We start from the raw sequence: 15806 nt of genomic DNA, 5'->3' as shown, positions 1-15806 counted from the left end.
AGTGGGGTGAATCATAGAATCATAGAATCATAGAATTCAAGATCAGAAGGGACCATTATGATCATCTAGTCTGACCTCCTGCAAGATGCAGGCCACATAAGCCAATCCACCCACTCCTTTAGCAAGCGACCCCTGCCCCATGCTTCGGAGGAAGGCGAAAAACCTCCAGGGCCACTACCAATCTACCCTGGAGGAAAATTCCTTCCCGACCCCAAATATGGCGGTCAGCTGAACCCCGAGCATGCGGGCAAGACTCTCCAGCCATACCCCCTGGAAAAAGGTTAAGAATATCATATCATTGACCCATTGTACTATTTACCAGTGTGGCACTTAATTGACCTATTGACTAAGCCTGGTATCCTATCATACCGTCTCCTCCATAAACTTATCTAGCTTAATCTTAAAGTCATGGAGGTCCTTCTCCCCCACTATTTCCCTCGGTAGGCTGTTCCAGTGTTGCACTCCCCTGATGGTTAGAAACCTTCGTCTAATTTCAAGCCTAAATTTCCTGACTGACAATTTATATCCGTTTGTGAAGGGGAGGTTTGGGGTGAAGGGGAGGTGCTTTGGGACACAGTGGGGTGAAGGGGAGGTTTGGGGTGAAGGGGAGGTGCTTTGGGGCACAGTGGGGTGAAGGAGGAGGTTTGGGGTGAAGGGGAGGTGCTTTGGGACACAGTGGGGTGAAGGGGAGGTGCTTTGGGGCACAGTGGGGAGGGGGCTCTGGGGGTCCATGAATGGGGTGCGGCTGGCACCTCTGGGGGCCCCCCCCTTTCACAGCCTCGGGAGAGGCCTTTGTGAAGGCTCCCTGGTCACCATGGCAACCCCAGAAGGAGCAGGTGGAAGGGGTGGGCGTGTCCAGAGCACTCGGCCCCGCCTCCGTTCGAGCCACGCCCCCTGGTGTCTATGGCGCTGGGCCTGTCGGGAGAGGTGGTTCCTCAGCCGAGCGAGTGGGGAGGCGGAGCGCTCCCGAGCCCGCTAGGAGCAGAGGGGAGGAGGCCCCGCCCACCTGGGGCAGGGGTCGGGCTGTGATTGGCTAAGGGGCGGTGGCTCGGCCCCGCCCCCTCTCCGGCCCGCAGAGCGGAGCAGGTTGGTGGGAGAGGCGAGGCGCGGACGGGCGCGAGGCGAGCAGCGGAGCCGCCGTGGAGCGCAGGGTGAGGGGGGCAGAAGCGGGGGTCTGGGGGGGGCAGAGCGGGGGCCGGCAGGTGCCGGGGGGGGCAGAAGCGGGAGCCTGGGGGGGCAGATGCCGGGGGCGGGGGGCAGAGCGGTGGCCGAGGGGGGTCAGGTGCCGGGGGGGGGCAGGGCTGAGGCGGCGGCAGGTGCCGGGGGGGGAGAAGCGGGAGCCAGGGGGGGGCAGGTGCCGGGGGGGCAGAGCGGAGGCGGGGGGGGGCAGGTGCCGGGGGGGGCAGGAGCGGAGGCGGCGGCAGGTGCCGGGGGGGGCAGGGCTGAGGCGGCGGCAGGTGCCGGGGGGGGGAGAAGCGGCAGCCTGGGGGGGGCAGGTGCCGGGGGGGCAGAGCGGAGCCTGGGGGGGGGCAGGTGCCGGGGGGGGGCAGAAGCGGGGGACTGGGGAGGGCAGGTGCCGGGGCGGGGCAGAAGCGGGGGGCGGGGGCCGGGGGGGGCAGAAGCGGGGGTCTGGGGAGGGCAGGTGCCGGGGGGGGGCAGAAGCGGGGGCTGGGGGGGGCAGGTGCCGGGGCGGGGCAGAAGCGGGGGTCTGGGGAGGGCGGGGGGGGCAGGAGCGGGGTCTGGGATGGGCAGGTGCCGGGGGGGGGGCAGAAGCGGAGCCGGGGGGGCAGAGCGGGGGCAGGTGCGGGGGGGGCAGAGCGGGGGCTGGGGGGTGCTGGGGGGCAGGTGCCGGGGGGCGGGCGGCTCCCGACGCGACGCGCTGCTGCAGGTGGGGGCGGGGCCGGGCTGTGGCCGGGGTGTCCCGGGGCGGGGGCGGCTCCTCCCTTTGTCTCGGCGCTGGGGGGTCCGCGGGGCGGGTCTCGCCGCCTCTCCCGGGGCTGGGGCGGGAGACGGGGCCGGCTGGGGACGAGCCTTTGTTGCCTTGGGGCCGGGCAGGTCCCACGGGCCCCGCCCCGCGAACGGTGCATCCGCCGGGCGGCCCCCGAGTGCGGGATGCTGGGCGGCCCGGCGGGGCTGGGCTTTGTCGGCCGGGGCCGTGCACCGGGCCCCGCGGTGAGGGTGGTAGGCACGGCCCCTGCAGCCCGCCCGGCTGGTGCGCCGGGCAGGGAGCGGGGCCCGGGCCCGTAGGCTGGCGTGAGACACCTTCCCATCAGGGCTGGCTTGGCGGCCCCTCCCCTGCAGATAGGGTGACCAGATGTTCCGGTTTTATAGGGACAGTCCCAATTTTTTTGGGTCTTTTTCTTATATAGGCTCTTGTTACCCCCCCCCACCCCCTGTCCCGATTTTTCACATCTGCTCTCTGGTCACCTTATCTGCAGATGCTGTCCAGCCTCCCAGCCTGGACATCGCTATTGTCTCTCCCTGCTCTTAAAGCCAGGGGCTGCCTCCGCCGAGATCCCAGCCAGGCTCCAAAACAGGAGCTCCTACAGATCCACCTGTGTTTCATGGCAGGGCTGACATCATGGCCAGTCCTTCCCGAGTACGGAGGTGCTATCTCCATTTTACTGGGGGGGGGGAGGCAGGGAATGCAGGGGGTGCGGAGGTTGTGACTGGCTCGTTTCACACAGCAAGTCATTGCACACCCTGGGAGTTTCTGGTGCTCCTTCCTCTGTGTTCACTGTGCTGTATTGTACTCAAAGCGTAGCTCTCTGAGACGCAGACAGGCTGCATGAGGAGAATGAGGGGTGGAGATAGCTGGGTAGTGTGTATCCCCCCTTCTCTTTCCACCTTCTGCTGAACTACTTAAGCAGTAGCTGTGAGATGGTGGGGTAGTCCTGGGGGTGGTGGTGGCAGAATCTCAGTCCCTGCAGGTGTTTGAGATTAGACCAAGTCCTAGAGAATACCTTGTAGTTTAGCCCCAGGGAGGGACTCTTACAGGTAGATGTGAAGGACACCTCCCTGCCTGTGGTGTTCACAGTCTCTCACACATGGGTGGTAAATCTGGAACAACTCCTGACTTCAGTGGAGTGATTTCAGGTGTATACTAAGGGAACTGAGATGTCAACAGTGCCTCTCACACCGTGATCCTAAACCCTGATTGGAGCCCAAGTCACTAATGCAAGCCATAATGCAGCAGTACAAGGAAAGGGGGTGGCTAAAGAGCGAGAGAACCAAAGCAGTTTCAAGACCCTCTCCTCTCCCGCACACCAGCACCTTGGAGGAGGTGTGGCTGCTTGTTTGCTCATGCAAGCAGATGCTCAAATGGCAAGGTGAAGGGTACGCTATCGTGGGAAGCTAGGGACCCCAAACCACAGATGGGAAAGGGGTGTGTATGGAAGAAAGGTTACAGTGGAGAGATCACGAGGGATCAGTGTTTCCTACACACCTAGTTAGCTCCTTTCTGGAGCTAAAAAGTAAAGACTAGTATTTGGGGATGTTGTCCTGGAGGACAGGATCAGAATTCAAAATTACCTTGACAAACTGGAGAATTGGTCTGAAATCAACCAGATGACCTTCAGTGAAGACAGTGCAAAGTACTGCACATAATCAAATGCACAACTACTAAATGGGGAATGACTGGCTAGGCTGGGAACTGCTGAAAAGGATCTGGGGTCCTAGTGAATCACAAAGTGAATGGGTCATCAATGTGATGCAGTTGCGAAAAAGGCTAATATTCTGGGGTTTATTAATGGGAGTGTCATTTGTAAGAAAGACCAGGGAGGTAATTGTCCTACTCTTGTTGGCACTGGGGAGGCCTCAGCTGGAGTATTGTGTCCAGTTCTGGGGGCCACACGTTAAGAAGGGTGTGGACAAATTGGAGAGTCCAGAGGAGAGCAACAACAATTATTAGAAAGTTTAAAAAAATCTGACCTACGAGGAAAAGTTAAAAAAAACAAACAAAAAAAAAACCCTTGACATGCTTAGTCTTGAGAAAAGAAGAGTGGGTGGGACCTGATAAATCTTGAAAAATATATATATATTAAGGAGAATGGTGATCAGTTGTTCTGTGTCCACTGAAGGTAGGATAAGAAGTAATGGATTTAACCTGGAGCAAGGGAGATGCAATGTTTTTCCTAATATTTAACCTATAACTGTAAGGGTGGTTATGCTGTAGTATAGTCTTCCAAGGGAAGTTGTGGGGTTGCATCTTTAGAGGTTTTTAAGAACAGGTTGGACAAACACCTGTCAGGAATGATCTAGGTTTATTTGGTCCTGCCTCAGCCCAAGGAGCTGGACTAGATGATGAGAGGGCCCGCGGTCCCTTACAGTCCTACATTGCTATAAATCTGAGTGATGCCCAGCATGGGACCTAATACTAGGCCGCCTTCTCTCCAGGGTCGCTGCATGTAGATGTGCATGGTATCTAATTATTTCCAGTTTGAAAGAAGCAAAGGAAATGGCGTGGTATCGAGGTGTGAAAATTAGCCATTGTTCTTGCTAATTAAATTCTCCCCATAAAACTTTCCTGAGGGCTTTTTAGCGGGTTGGATTTAGTGTATCTGGGGCGGAGGCCAGACTGACATGATGAAATGTAACTGCTCTTCCCTCAGGTCAATAGTCCTGGTGCGCAGTAGTTTATGACTGATCTGTAATGGATCTGCTGGATCAATAATGGCTATACTAGGGGCAGGAGTGGGTTTTTGTTACTGGGGTGTGTAATGCCTCAGCGTGCATTGTTGTCATGTGGCCTGCACTGTTTCACGGGTAGCATTGGTTAGAAAGGATTTTGTGCTGTTAGGGTATGTACAGTCATAATAAATTTTAAAATGTGCATGGGACTTAGCCCCAAGTCTGGAGAGTCAAAGGAATAAATACCAGACCCAGGGATGACTTCTGGTCTGTTATCGGGAGATGTGAGAACTCCAAACTCTCATTGTAGTGGCTGTAAACTGGCAGTATTTAACACCTCCCTGGATCAGGCCCTTGATGGAAGGGTTCAGAGAGAGGCAGTTTTAAACGTTTCCTCTGCAGAAATTAACTTTTTTTTAATAAGCAAGGATGAAAAATGAATGTGCTCTCTGCAGGTCTGTTGTGACAAACTGGAGACTAAAGAGTGTGAAACAGTGGGATTTCAATCCTGCTTTCAGTGCAGCCTGAATTGCTGTGATATTGTCAACATCTCCCTAACAAAGGAGGACCTCTGATCCTGGCAGAAAACAATGAATGGAGTTCTGTGGCTATTTGCAGTGGCACAGTTCTTCCCTACCAGCCAGGGAGAACTGAAAAGGCTAATCCATAAAGGGTTAGTTCTGATGAGGATGGAGGGGTGGCGGTGTGTGCTTGGATCCCCTGAAGATGGAGATGTCTGCAGCGGGCAGTCTTCAGGGTGTAACATCCAGTTGCTCACTCATCTGTGTGCTGAGCTATTTGCGTATTGATAGTCTCTTTAGGATGGCTACCTGGGAAATGCTTCATTTCATCTTAAGGGCTTGGTGAGCACAAGGTGCTAACCCATCCCTTCTCCCTGCCTTACGCAGCAAATGGCATAGACTGGCTGAAAGAGGAATATAAAATGAGGGGAGGCTCTGGCTGTTGCAGTGGATGAGAGCTGCTGGCGTGCTGGCTGTCGCGTAGCTTGGGATGCTGGGGGTGTATATTGCAGTGTCAGGACTTGAGCTGGTACTACCTTATGTGCTTGTTGTTCCCTCACTCTGACTGTCCTGTCTCTTTAAGAGTGTAAGCTCTCTGGGACACGGACTCTTCTGCCTTCTGTTTGTATCATGCCTAACACACTCTCCCCCCCCCCCCCGCCCGCGAAACAGGCCCCAGACCGCTGGGGGCCCGGGATTTCTTGTGGCATTCACTAAGTGGTTTGTCCTTGTCTGAGGACGTGGGGCCCCTTGCCATTCAGCATGGCTGGTCTGAGGAGAGGCAGCACAGGGCTCTCTGGCCAAATAGGTGCGATTGTGTCAGTGGCTTTTGGGGGTGGTTGAAGCAGCAGAAGTGTGGGTGCTCCAGGAGGAGTCTTGGTACTTGGCTCCATCATGCATGTGCTGCCACCCAGGGAGAGGATGGCAGCTGCTTATTAGCATGACAGGGAGCATGTGATGCGAGTGGAGGACCCCAGGAATGGCAGAAAAGGCTGTTTGGCCAACAGAATGGTCCAGGCGATTTTTCACTCTAATTACAACACAATGCAGCTCTGTCTGAAAGGGACTCTGCAAAACAACCTGTCCCCAAATGCACGGAGAACTCCAGAATACAATGATGAAGCCAGGCAGCAACACGTTGGTGGGCAGGGGAGGGGAGAGAGGCACCAGGAGGGAGAGGCAGGAAAGGACAGACACGTTCTTAGCCGAGACCTGGAGTGAGATGGAGAATCAGGAGCTGCAGAAGAGATTCTAGCACAGTCATGAAGAGAGAACAGAGGAGGCCAGTGCTACAGGAGATGAGCAGAGGGAGGGGAAAGAAGAGAGAGGAGGTCTGTGATAGCTTGGAAGGTTTTACAGTCCTTTACTTTCCCATCACACTGTGTGTGATGTTGTGGTCCTCTCCCGCAGGGCCCCGTTCGACTGTGCCTTGCTGACCCCACCATGCACAGACCTCCCTGGGCTGCTTTCTCCCATGTCTGTTTCCATGCCCCTTAGGTCTGGAACAATCTGATCTCGATCACCCCAGCTTGGTACAAATCTCATCTCCGCTCACTGCTTTCACAAGGCCTGTCGAGTCTAACCCTCTGCTGAAACACACCCCTCCCATAACACAAACACAGACTGACAAAGCACCTCCTAAAGCATCCCCCTCCCTTCACCCTGCAGGGGAATTGTCCACCCAAGGGCCTGTACCCTTCCCTCCCCAGTTCACCTCGGTCCTCCCATACCATCCATATCCTTGTTACGTCTCTGGTGTTGCTTTAGGCTGCACCCAGACACTGAAGAATGATGGGCACATTAGCAATACCTGAAAGGGACCTGCTCTGTCACCAGAGGGCAGGGAGCTTGGGAGAGTATTTGCCTGGAAAGTGCCTGAAGTACCCGTTGGGCTATGGAAACAGTAACCTGGAGCTGGATTGTGAAATGAGCGGGGAGCTCATGGAGTCGTTGAGGGTGTGAGAGAGACAGCTGCGCTGTTTTGTATGCATGACAAGATGGCCACAGGAGACTGGAGAGCTGGGATTTGGGGAGCCTGAGCGTTACCTGGGTCATTGTTACTACCAGGATAGAGCTTGGCTCTTGCCTAGACTGAGACCAGGGTCTGGTTTACACAATGGGTCCAGGGTAGGACATTGTCCCCTCCAGTGGCAGACTTTCTGAGCAGAGGTGGTAGCTCTCTGCCTAGCTAGCACAAGCCAGTAACTCTTATAGGCGGTTTCTTAAGAGAAGAGGAAAAGTCCACTCCAGACCAGTGTGCTTGCTGGGCTGGGAAATCTTCCTGCAAGGCTCCTGGCTGCCACTCCCAGTGCTGGGCCAGCCCACCCACTGCCTAGCTGTGCCCAGGGCAGTGGTTCTGGCTCTAGTTGTCTCTGGCGTCTAGGCAAGAAGCTGTAATGCCAGTATCCCTGTCTACTAACAGGGCTTTTGGTGCTGCTCATCCTCTGGTGAGGAAGGTCCATCAGTGCTACCCACTGCTGACACACTGACTGAGATTGGCTCTGTATGGGTTAGTTTGTTCCCTAGTCGAACCTGGTATTTCCCAGTGTTTTTTTTCCAAACCAGTGAACTGTGGCTTTAGCCATTTGATGCCTGTTGGCTGTACCTATAGTCTCTCATGGGTCCATTGATGCCAGCTGAATGTTAGTAGGTACAGTGGAGGAACCAGCAGGGAAAGGGTAAAAGCAGTGCTGGCACGTCTTGCTTTTTAGGGGTGGAGTCACTAAAATTGTGGCTTCCAGGCAGTGGCTGAGTTACTCCTAATTCTCTGTCACCACCTGGTGAAGCGTCTGGTTTTGGCCGCTGTCGGAGATGGGAGGCCGGAGTAGATGAGCCATGGAGCGGAGCTGGGACGCGGTTCCCAGGCTGCCACATGAGTCTCAGAATATGGGTTCTGTGGGGGTTGAGACAGGCCCATGTACTGCAGAGATCAAAAAGTGAGGTCACAGCTGCTGACTACCTGAGCATCTGCTCTCCCAGGGCTTGGCTAGATGTTGTGGGGCAGGATTCTGCTGGATTATCCCCCAGAATGGCACTCGGAGCCTGCTCGTCCAGTGAGGCTTCCCAGTGCTGAGACCAGGTGCTGGGTGAATAACTCACCACTGCTCTGTCCCTCGCAGGGGAGCAGAGAGTCAGTAGGGAGTGTAGCAGCAATGCTGCTCAGTGCCAAGTCCTCTGCATTGGATTGCAGTGCCTTTAAAAGGGTTTTCATCTGTAAATCTGTGGGTCCATCTGGTGTGCTAGTCCAGGACCCGGACTTCTGCTAGGACAGGAGAGACCCCTGACCTGCAAAGGTGGAAGTGAAGAAGTGCCTCATTGCTTAATCGACCTTGCCCAGAGCTGCCTCACGCCTACAACTGCCCCAGCATGTCTTGACACAGCTCTGATCTGACTGCACCTGCAGTGTTGTGGCCGTGTCGTTACCCACAGGATCCTGACAAACTGAAGGGAGTTCCAAGATGAGCAGCACAAATGCGAGGGGGGCAGAAGGTGTGAAAGCAGACACAGAAGATCTAGAGAGTGTGAGAAGTCCCCCAGTGCTGGGAAAACTCCTCAGCAGTGAGATGCATTGAGCTGGGGACTAACCCCTAAAGGATGTGACTAGCTGTGTCTACACTGCACCAGGGAGCACGCCTCCCAGCCTGGGGAGACAGACTCACACTAGATGGGGTCAAGCTAGTGCACTAAAAATAAATGTGGGACATGGTGGCTCAGGTGGAGCCTCAGGCTAGCACCCCCACCCGCAGACCCAGCGGGTCAGGTGGGCTCCAGAGCCTGAGCTGCAGCATCCATGCTGCTATTGTTAGGGTGCTGGCTTGAGCCCCGCTAGGGGCCTGTGTGCTCAGTCCCCGCTGCAGTGTTGATCTAGGAGGCCTTGTCTCTTAGGAAAGACTGGACAGAGTGCTAGAAACCATCCCTTCTGGGGCAACCCTGCATTGGCTGTGAGCAAAGGGTCAGAGGAGTTAACAGCACAGGACCAAATCCCACTTGCTGGTGATGAGCAGAATAATATTTTGGACGGGTGATGGAAGGAGCTGTAATGTTCTTATTGTCATGGTGATATGGGGGGTGGGCAGGCAGGCTGGCTTTGTGCCTGGGCTGGCAGCTCTCACCAGATTGGCCTGGCTGATTGAAAAAAGCTGGATACAATCTCTAATTTTTGGCTCTTTGAAGCTGTCTGAGGAGAGGAGAATATCTGCCGATTCCTTTGGGGAGGAAACCCGGGACCAAGGACGAGCTTGCGGTATAGCTCTGGGCAGCCAAAATGGGTGAGACCACCCTTAAAAATCACTCAAGTGTCAGCCATGACATCCCTCACATCTTCTCACACGCTTTCATTGCGGCTGGGTCTGCTGGTGGGGCGTGTGGGTACCACGGGGACAATAGCCTAGTGCAGAAATTGTCTGGATTCTCTCATTTCCCTTCATGTCTTTACTATTCTGTTTGGACTGTTTTCTTAAGGTGAGAGCAGGACCCTGCCCATTGCTGTGGGCAGGAAGGGGGCTACTGACTGACACTGGTGCAGTCATTCAGCTAGCGGGGGGGGAAGATGCTCAGTGGGGTGGTAGCTTCCCCTTGGGATGGGAGGCGTGCCCAGCTGCTGTTGCATTAGGAGAAGAAAGCTCTTGTATTTCAGAAACTGGCCATCACCTGCTTGCACATGTTGCAAAGAGCATTATTGCAGGGGCAGTCTTGGGAAGGGGTTGGCAGGCCACCCTCCTGCTGTAAATTGTCCTGGACTTCCTGTTAATAAGCCAGGCTGCATAACCCTGGGTTTTCTTATTGTCCTCCTGTGATGTCGTAGCTCCCAGAGAGAGGCAGCTCAGCAGCTCCCTTCAGTGACAAAGATGCATCTAATTTAGATTATCCCTTCCTCCCACTCCCGTTTCATCTTTGGAGTGATGATTCCTGGGCTTGCTCTGTGCTGCATGGAACTGCAGTGGGTCTGGGCTGGTGCGCTCCTGAGTGAACGTCTCTGGGGATGGGACCGATGTGGCGTGACGTAGAATGGGGCGTGGTGATGTCACAAGAGCTAAGGTGGGAGCACCAGGCTCATGGATACCTGGAGTCTCCCTGCTGTCCCACCCAGGAAAGTCTGGGCTACGCAGGGGCGTGCACACAAGGGGGGCAAGCAGGGGCATGCCCCCCCAATCAGGGAAGGCACAGAACTCCTCTGGGCCTAGGGCAGGGAGAGTGAGCTCCTCCAGGGCCGCAGAGGGAGAGCTAGCTCCCTCAGCCGCCAGGGGAGAGGCAGCCCCTCCAGCTGCGGAGGGCACAAAGTGCCCCTCCAAAAGTGGCCAAATATTGATTCCTGTGCACGTCCTTGTGGCTACGGGAGCTGTGGGAGAGCCACACCCAGGTGATTTTGCCACACTCATTGGAACAGCCCAATAGCAACATTTTCTAGCTAGGCAGGAAAAGAGTCCCAGTCTTCTCCACTGAAATCTGCAAATGAATTTGTGTTGCCGGTCACATGAGAGGAAGGCTTGGAGGTGGCTTGAATGGAGGTGGGGAAAGGAGCATGAGCATCCTTGGGGCGCTGTCGGGAGAGCTAAGGATAACCCGCAGAAAAGAGACTGTGAAGGCCTTGCCAGTCCAGGCTGATATCCTACATTGTGTCCGTTGAGGTAGCACCTAGAGGCTAACCCGCTCCAGCCCCCTTGTGTTAGGCACTGGGTGTGTATAGCAAGAGAGAGTCCCTGCTGCAAAGGGCATTATTCTTTGTGTTGTGGTAGCCCTTAGGATCCCTAGTTGCAGATCAGGACCCCATTGTGCCAGGCGCTGTACAAACAGAGCAAAAAGACAGATGCTGCGCCAAGAAGCTGATGTTTGAAGTGTGAGGCAAAATACTGGTCAGCAGGATGGGCAGTGGGCTCAGCGCACTGCCAGCCTGACGGTCGTTAGACAATGCCTTCCCTTGGGGCACCAATCTGGGGGCTAACGGATCCATTAGGAAACTTTTGCAGCTATGTAGCCAAAATTAGACGTTCACAAGCCACTCCTAACAGGGCTGCAGGAGAAGAGGTTGGATTTGAATAGAGGAAACTGAAAGGAGGATTGGAGTCTGATGTCGTGACTAAGAGGATGTGGTGGAGGTTGCCTTCAGCATTCAATAAGCACATCGCTCTGAGACTGGGACTACGGCTCCCAAACCAGCAAAGTGGCTTGAATTGATTTGCAAGAGCATGGCAGGTTGCTTGTGTTAGAAACAAGGCAGCTGTATTGTACCTAGTTCCTCGAGAGTCTCGGGGCTGGGATAAAAAGACTCGGCGATGTGTGCTAATAGATCAGAGAAAGGCAGGGGCTGCACCAGCTGGTGGGTGGGGGATTCAAAACAACACTTGCCAAGGGGCTTTTGGATGTCGCTCTGAGTATCCCAAACCAGTCCCATTTCCTGAAAAACCGCGTGCCGGGTTTTAAGCCCATAAAAAAGAGGGTTTGGGGGAGTTAACCCAAACTGGAGGCGACACATACCAAATGTCAAACGTTGCATGACTGCAGCATGAAGGCGGCCCTTTCTGGGAATGCTGTGCGCACGCAATCTCTGGGCCGAGATGTATCCTGAGCAAAGTGGGAGGCCTGGAGCATGAGGCTTTGGGGAATTGTTTGTCAGGCTGCTGTCTGGGTCGTGTGGAGAACCTTTTCCTGAAATGCTCATTCTGTGAGCATGTTTTACATGCAGGATCCTAGAGTCTCTGTCCCTGATCTCGCTCTGCTGGCCACATGTTTAACTGCACAACAGAACCTCTGAAAAGTCTGAGCTATGCAGACCTTCTGTCTGCCTGCCGTCTTGGGTCACCATCTCTCTGCCATTTTGGGCCAAGTCCCCCATTTTGTCCTCTGGCCTGTCAGAGCAAAATTGGTCTTTCTCTTCTGATTGCAGCCACTAATCTCGACGTTTTCCTAATTCATGGAATTCAGTGTTGGCAAGGTGGAGGAAGGTGTCTTAGTGGCCTAGGATTTAGGTTTCAAATAGCCAGAGTCCCAGGACAGGTTCAAATGCCTCAGGGTCCGTTCTATTCTCCAGTCTTCTGCCACGACAGACCGAGGTCCAAGCACTTTGCTCTGGAGGGATCTCGACATCTGTACTGCATAGGCATAGAGAGTCACAACCCTCCCCTCGTGCCGTGTAATGTGCTGTGTGCAAGTCCAGCTGGGTACCGTCTCACACTCCAGACATGGCTGCATTTCACACACTAAGGCATCATGATCAGCTAGTCTGGCCTCCTGCATATCACAAGCCATAGGACATTGGATCTTGTTCTGCCTTTCACTGCTAAATTAAAGGCTACTATCAGAAATCTTCTTCCAATGTAGGTACTTATGGACTGTGATCAAGTCATCTCTTAACCTTCTCTTAGGTCAGGGGGTCTCAAATTGGGGGCCGTGACCCCTCAGGGCGTCGCAGGGTTATTACATGGGGGGATCACAGGGTGTCAGCCTCCACCCAAACCTGCTTTACCTCCAGCATTTATAAGGGTGTTAAATACAAAAATGTATTTTTAATTTATAGCAGGGGGTCGCACTCATAGACTGGTGAAAGGGGTCACCAGTACAAAAGTTCGAGAACCGCTGTCTTAGGTAAACCTAAATAGCTTCTTTAGTCTCTCAGTGGAAAGAATCTCTTCCAGATCTCAAAAATATTCTTGTAGCTATTTTTTAATCTCTTTACATTATGAAGTGTCGAGACCAGAACTGGAAACGTTATTCCAGTACTTGTTTCGCTAATACTCTACAGAGGTGTCCTACTTGATATTCCCCTGTTCGTATATCCAGGGGTCCACACTAGTTCTGAGCCATGTTGTCACACTGAGAGCTCATGAGCAGCCAACTGAACACCATGACCCCAAGTCCCTTTCGGGGCATTGCTTTGCAAAGCAGTGTCCCATCCTCACTCTTGGTTTCTAGATGTGTAATCTTGCATTTGGCATGTTGTGTAATGCATGGCCAGATTTCAGGGGTGGGGAAAGGTAATTCCTGTATATGTAAAGTTCTCCGAGATGCTTTGGGTTGAAAGGTACTGTAGTCTTATTTATTTATAAATCTAGCCATGGCACTTAAAATCTGGGAAGCCCAGGACATGCCTGGAAGTACCTTTTACTCTTATTAGTTCATTCTGCAGATGCCTGTAATCTCTGTAATGACTCCCATATCCAGCAGATTGTCAGCACTTGATACAAAACACAATGCTTGATGATAGTTTTTCTCCATTGATGTGTCATCTCTTGGAATCTGTACAGGATCCTTCACTTGTTTCAGAATCCAGTGCCATCATTAAAAATAACCCTCTTTCATCTCTGTGCTGCAATGCACCAATTTTTTAAATCAAAAATAGTAAATGTTTTCTGGGGAAGTGCAGCCTGTGACAGTGTACCCCATAAAGCTTTATGGAGGGGGGGAGTGCTTATAAATGTATGTCTGATATAACTGGAATAGGGTTTTGCTACATATGCCATGTAACACATCTGGGTAAAGGTTATGATCTACTGGTTATGTTCATCCTAGTTGTATGCAGGTACCATTTGTGTGTTCAAAGTTATGAACATTGGCTGTATACTTGCTTGATTTCTAAGTAGCCTTAGAACATTTGGTCACTTCTTGGGAAAGGAATGTGCAAGTTAAGTGCTCAGTCAGGAAGCAATCTATGTTGAAGATGTCATCAATGTAGCGCAAGTAGAGTAGGGGCGTTAGGGGATGAGAGCTAAGGAAGCGTTGTTCTAAGTCAGCCATAAAAATGTTGGAAGCACTTAACAGACGAGCTTGGAAGACTCCAATCCACATAAGAAGTCTACCTGAGGACGTTCAAAGTAGCATGTGGGTAATGACTGCTGCCTGCAAGTCCTGAGTCATGCATGGGCATGTGACTTGCCCATGTGATTCCGAATCTCCATTTTGTGACTGGATTTTACTGGGGGGGGGTGTCTACCCAAAAGAGAGAGTCTAACCCCGGGAGACCCCTCCATTTTGTCTTCAGCTGGCTAAAGGGAGCCTCTCCACCCCCCAGGATACTTGAAAGAAACTGGAACAAAGGACACTAACTACAGGGGGTGTGAGTGATTGCTGGACCCAGGCTAAAAGGAGATTAGCCTGTAAAAGAGAGCATTCTGGAACTAGTGAGGATCTTATCTGTATTCAGTTTGATTAGATATAGATTTGCACATTTTATTTTATTTTGCTTGGTGACTTACTTTGTCCTGTCTGTTACTACCTGGAACCACTTAAATCCTACTTTCTGTATTTAATCACTTTTTACTTATTAATATACCTGGGGAAGCAAACAACTGTGCAGTGTTATAGAGGGTGAACAACTTATGAGTTTACCCTGTATAAGCTTTATATAGGGTAAAATGGATTTATTTGGGTTTAGACCCCATTGGGAGTTGGGCATCTGGGTGTTAAAGACAGGAACACTTCTGTTAGCTGCTTTCAGGTAAACCTGCAGCTTTGGGGTAAGTAATTCAGACCCTGGGTCTTTGTTGGAGCAGATGGGAGTGTCTGGCTCAGCAAGACAGGGTGCTGGTTTCCCGAGCTGGCAGGGAAAGCAGGAGCAGAGGTAGTCTTGGCACATGGGGTGGCAGCTTTCAAGGGGGGTTCTGTGATCCAACCCGTCACACGGCCCTCCCCCAATTTCAGTTTTTTGTTTGTCCCCCTTGCTATAGAACAATCCAGCATGTTTTTTAAACCAAAAAATTACAAATTACCTCCTCCCCCTCCAACCAACGTTGGACTGCAAAGCCGCACTCAAATTCAGTTCATTATCAGCCCATTTTAGAGCTATAATTCCATGTGTGTGAGTGGTCTGACTGGGACTGCCAGGCGTGCTGCATGTTGCTGGAGAGGACTTCTGTAGTTTCAGCTTTTGCAGCAGACTCCTCCTCGAGGTCAAGCAAGTCTGCTAGGAGTCTCCTGTCTAGGCCTGAATTCCGTGGCTCTGTTCGGTGGACATTTGACTAGGTTTGGACTCATCCCAGGAGATGACCTGCTATCACCCCCTCTCCTGCCCCAATGCCTGTCTTGAAACTGTGTGTGGAAAATCCATAGCCATGTAAACAAATAAACTTCAGCTGGCCAGGATGACTGATGGCGGCAAGTCATCAGCACCCCCTATTGAGCCCATTAGGCGCTTGTGTCTGTGCAGAGAGCTGGAGATCCCTAGTGCCGGCTGGAACAGGATTGGTGAAGCAGTTCGGGGAGGATGGAGCGGAGCCTAGTGGGAAGGCAGCATCCGTGGAGTAGCGTGTCCTGTGAGTGAAGTACGTGACTGCATAAAGATGTTCGCAAACCCCACCCCTCCTGCCGGCTGCTCTTTCTGCCTGAAGGAAACCATAGGCCACTCCAGCCATTTCAGCTGCCTTGGGCTAATGCGCCAGGTCATGGGGAAGAAGTCCTTGGCAGAGTTTGCTTGTGTCAGGTGATGGCTGGAATGTAGTTGTATGATGATTTTCTGCCCTTAGAGAATAACGCTGGCTTTGAACCCCTGTTCTGTCCCTTGGCTTGCGGGTCCCGGGGTGGCGGCTGTGCTTGGCCTGTCACCAGTTGGTCTGCTTGTACTGCACTCTGGGAGCAGGACCTGTTGGAATCCCGCTGGCCTCAGGCATCACCACTGTGCCAGTCTGGGGTTGCTGCATGGGAGTCCCCCGCTCATGGCGAAGGCTT

The 15806-nt window shown here is 53.1% G+C and overlaps 1 protein-coding gene across 3 annotated transcripts in view; it reads left to right on the top strand.

The window, feature by feature from the left end:
* Window positions 1-1013: 1013 nt before the first annotated feature.
* Window positions 1014-15806, top strand: part of DPYSL5 (dihydropyrimidinase like 5) — a 106961-nt gene continuing 92168 nt past the window's right edge. For 2 of the 3 annotated variants that reach the window (XM_045009722.1, XM_045009719.1), the window contains exon 1: window positions 1014-1151. The gene's annotated coding sequence lies outside the window, so the exon portion shown is untranslated. Of the gene's footprint in view, window positions 1152-15288; window positions 15404-15806 lie in introns of those variants that run through there. The other variant, XM_045009720.1, reaches the window with a different exon arrangement.

The sequence above is a fragment of the Mauremys mutica genome, chromosome 3 (assembly GCF_020497125.1).
Source record: "Mauremys mutica isolate MM-2020 ecotype Southern chromosome 3, ASM2049712v1, whole genome shotgun sequence".
Taxonomy (NCBI): Eukaryota; Metazoa; Chordata; order Testudines; family Geoemydidae; genus Mauremys; species Mauremys mutica.
The sequence above is the reverse complement of the archived record's forward strand: the minus strand, read 5'-3'. Positions and strand labels throughout refer to the sequence as shown.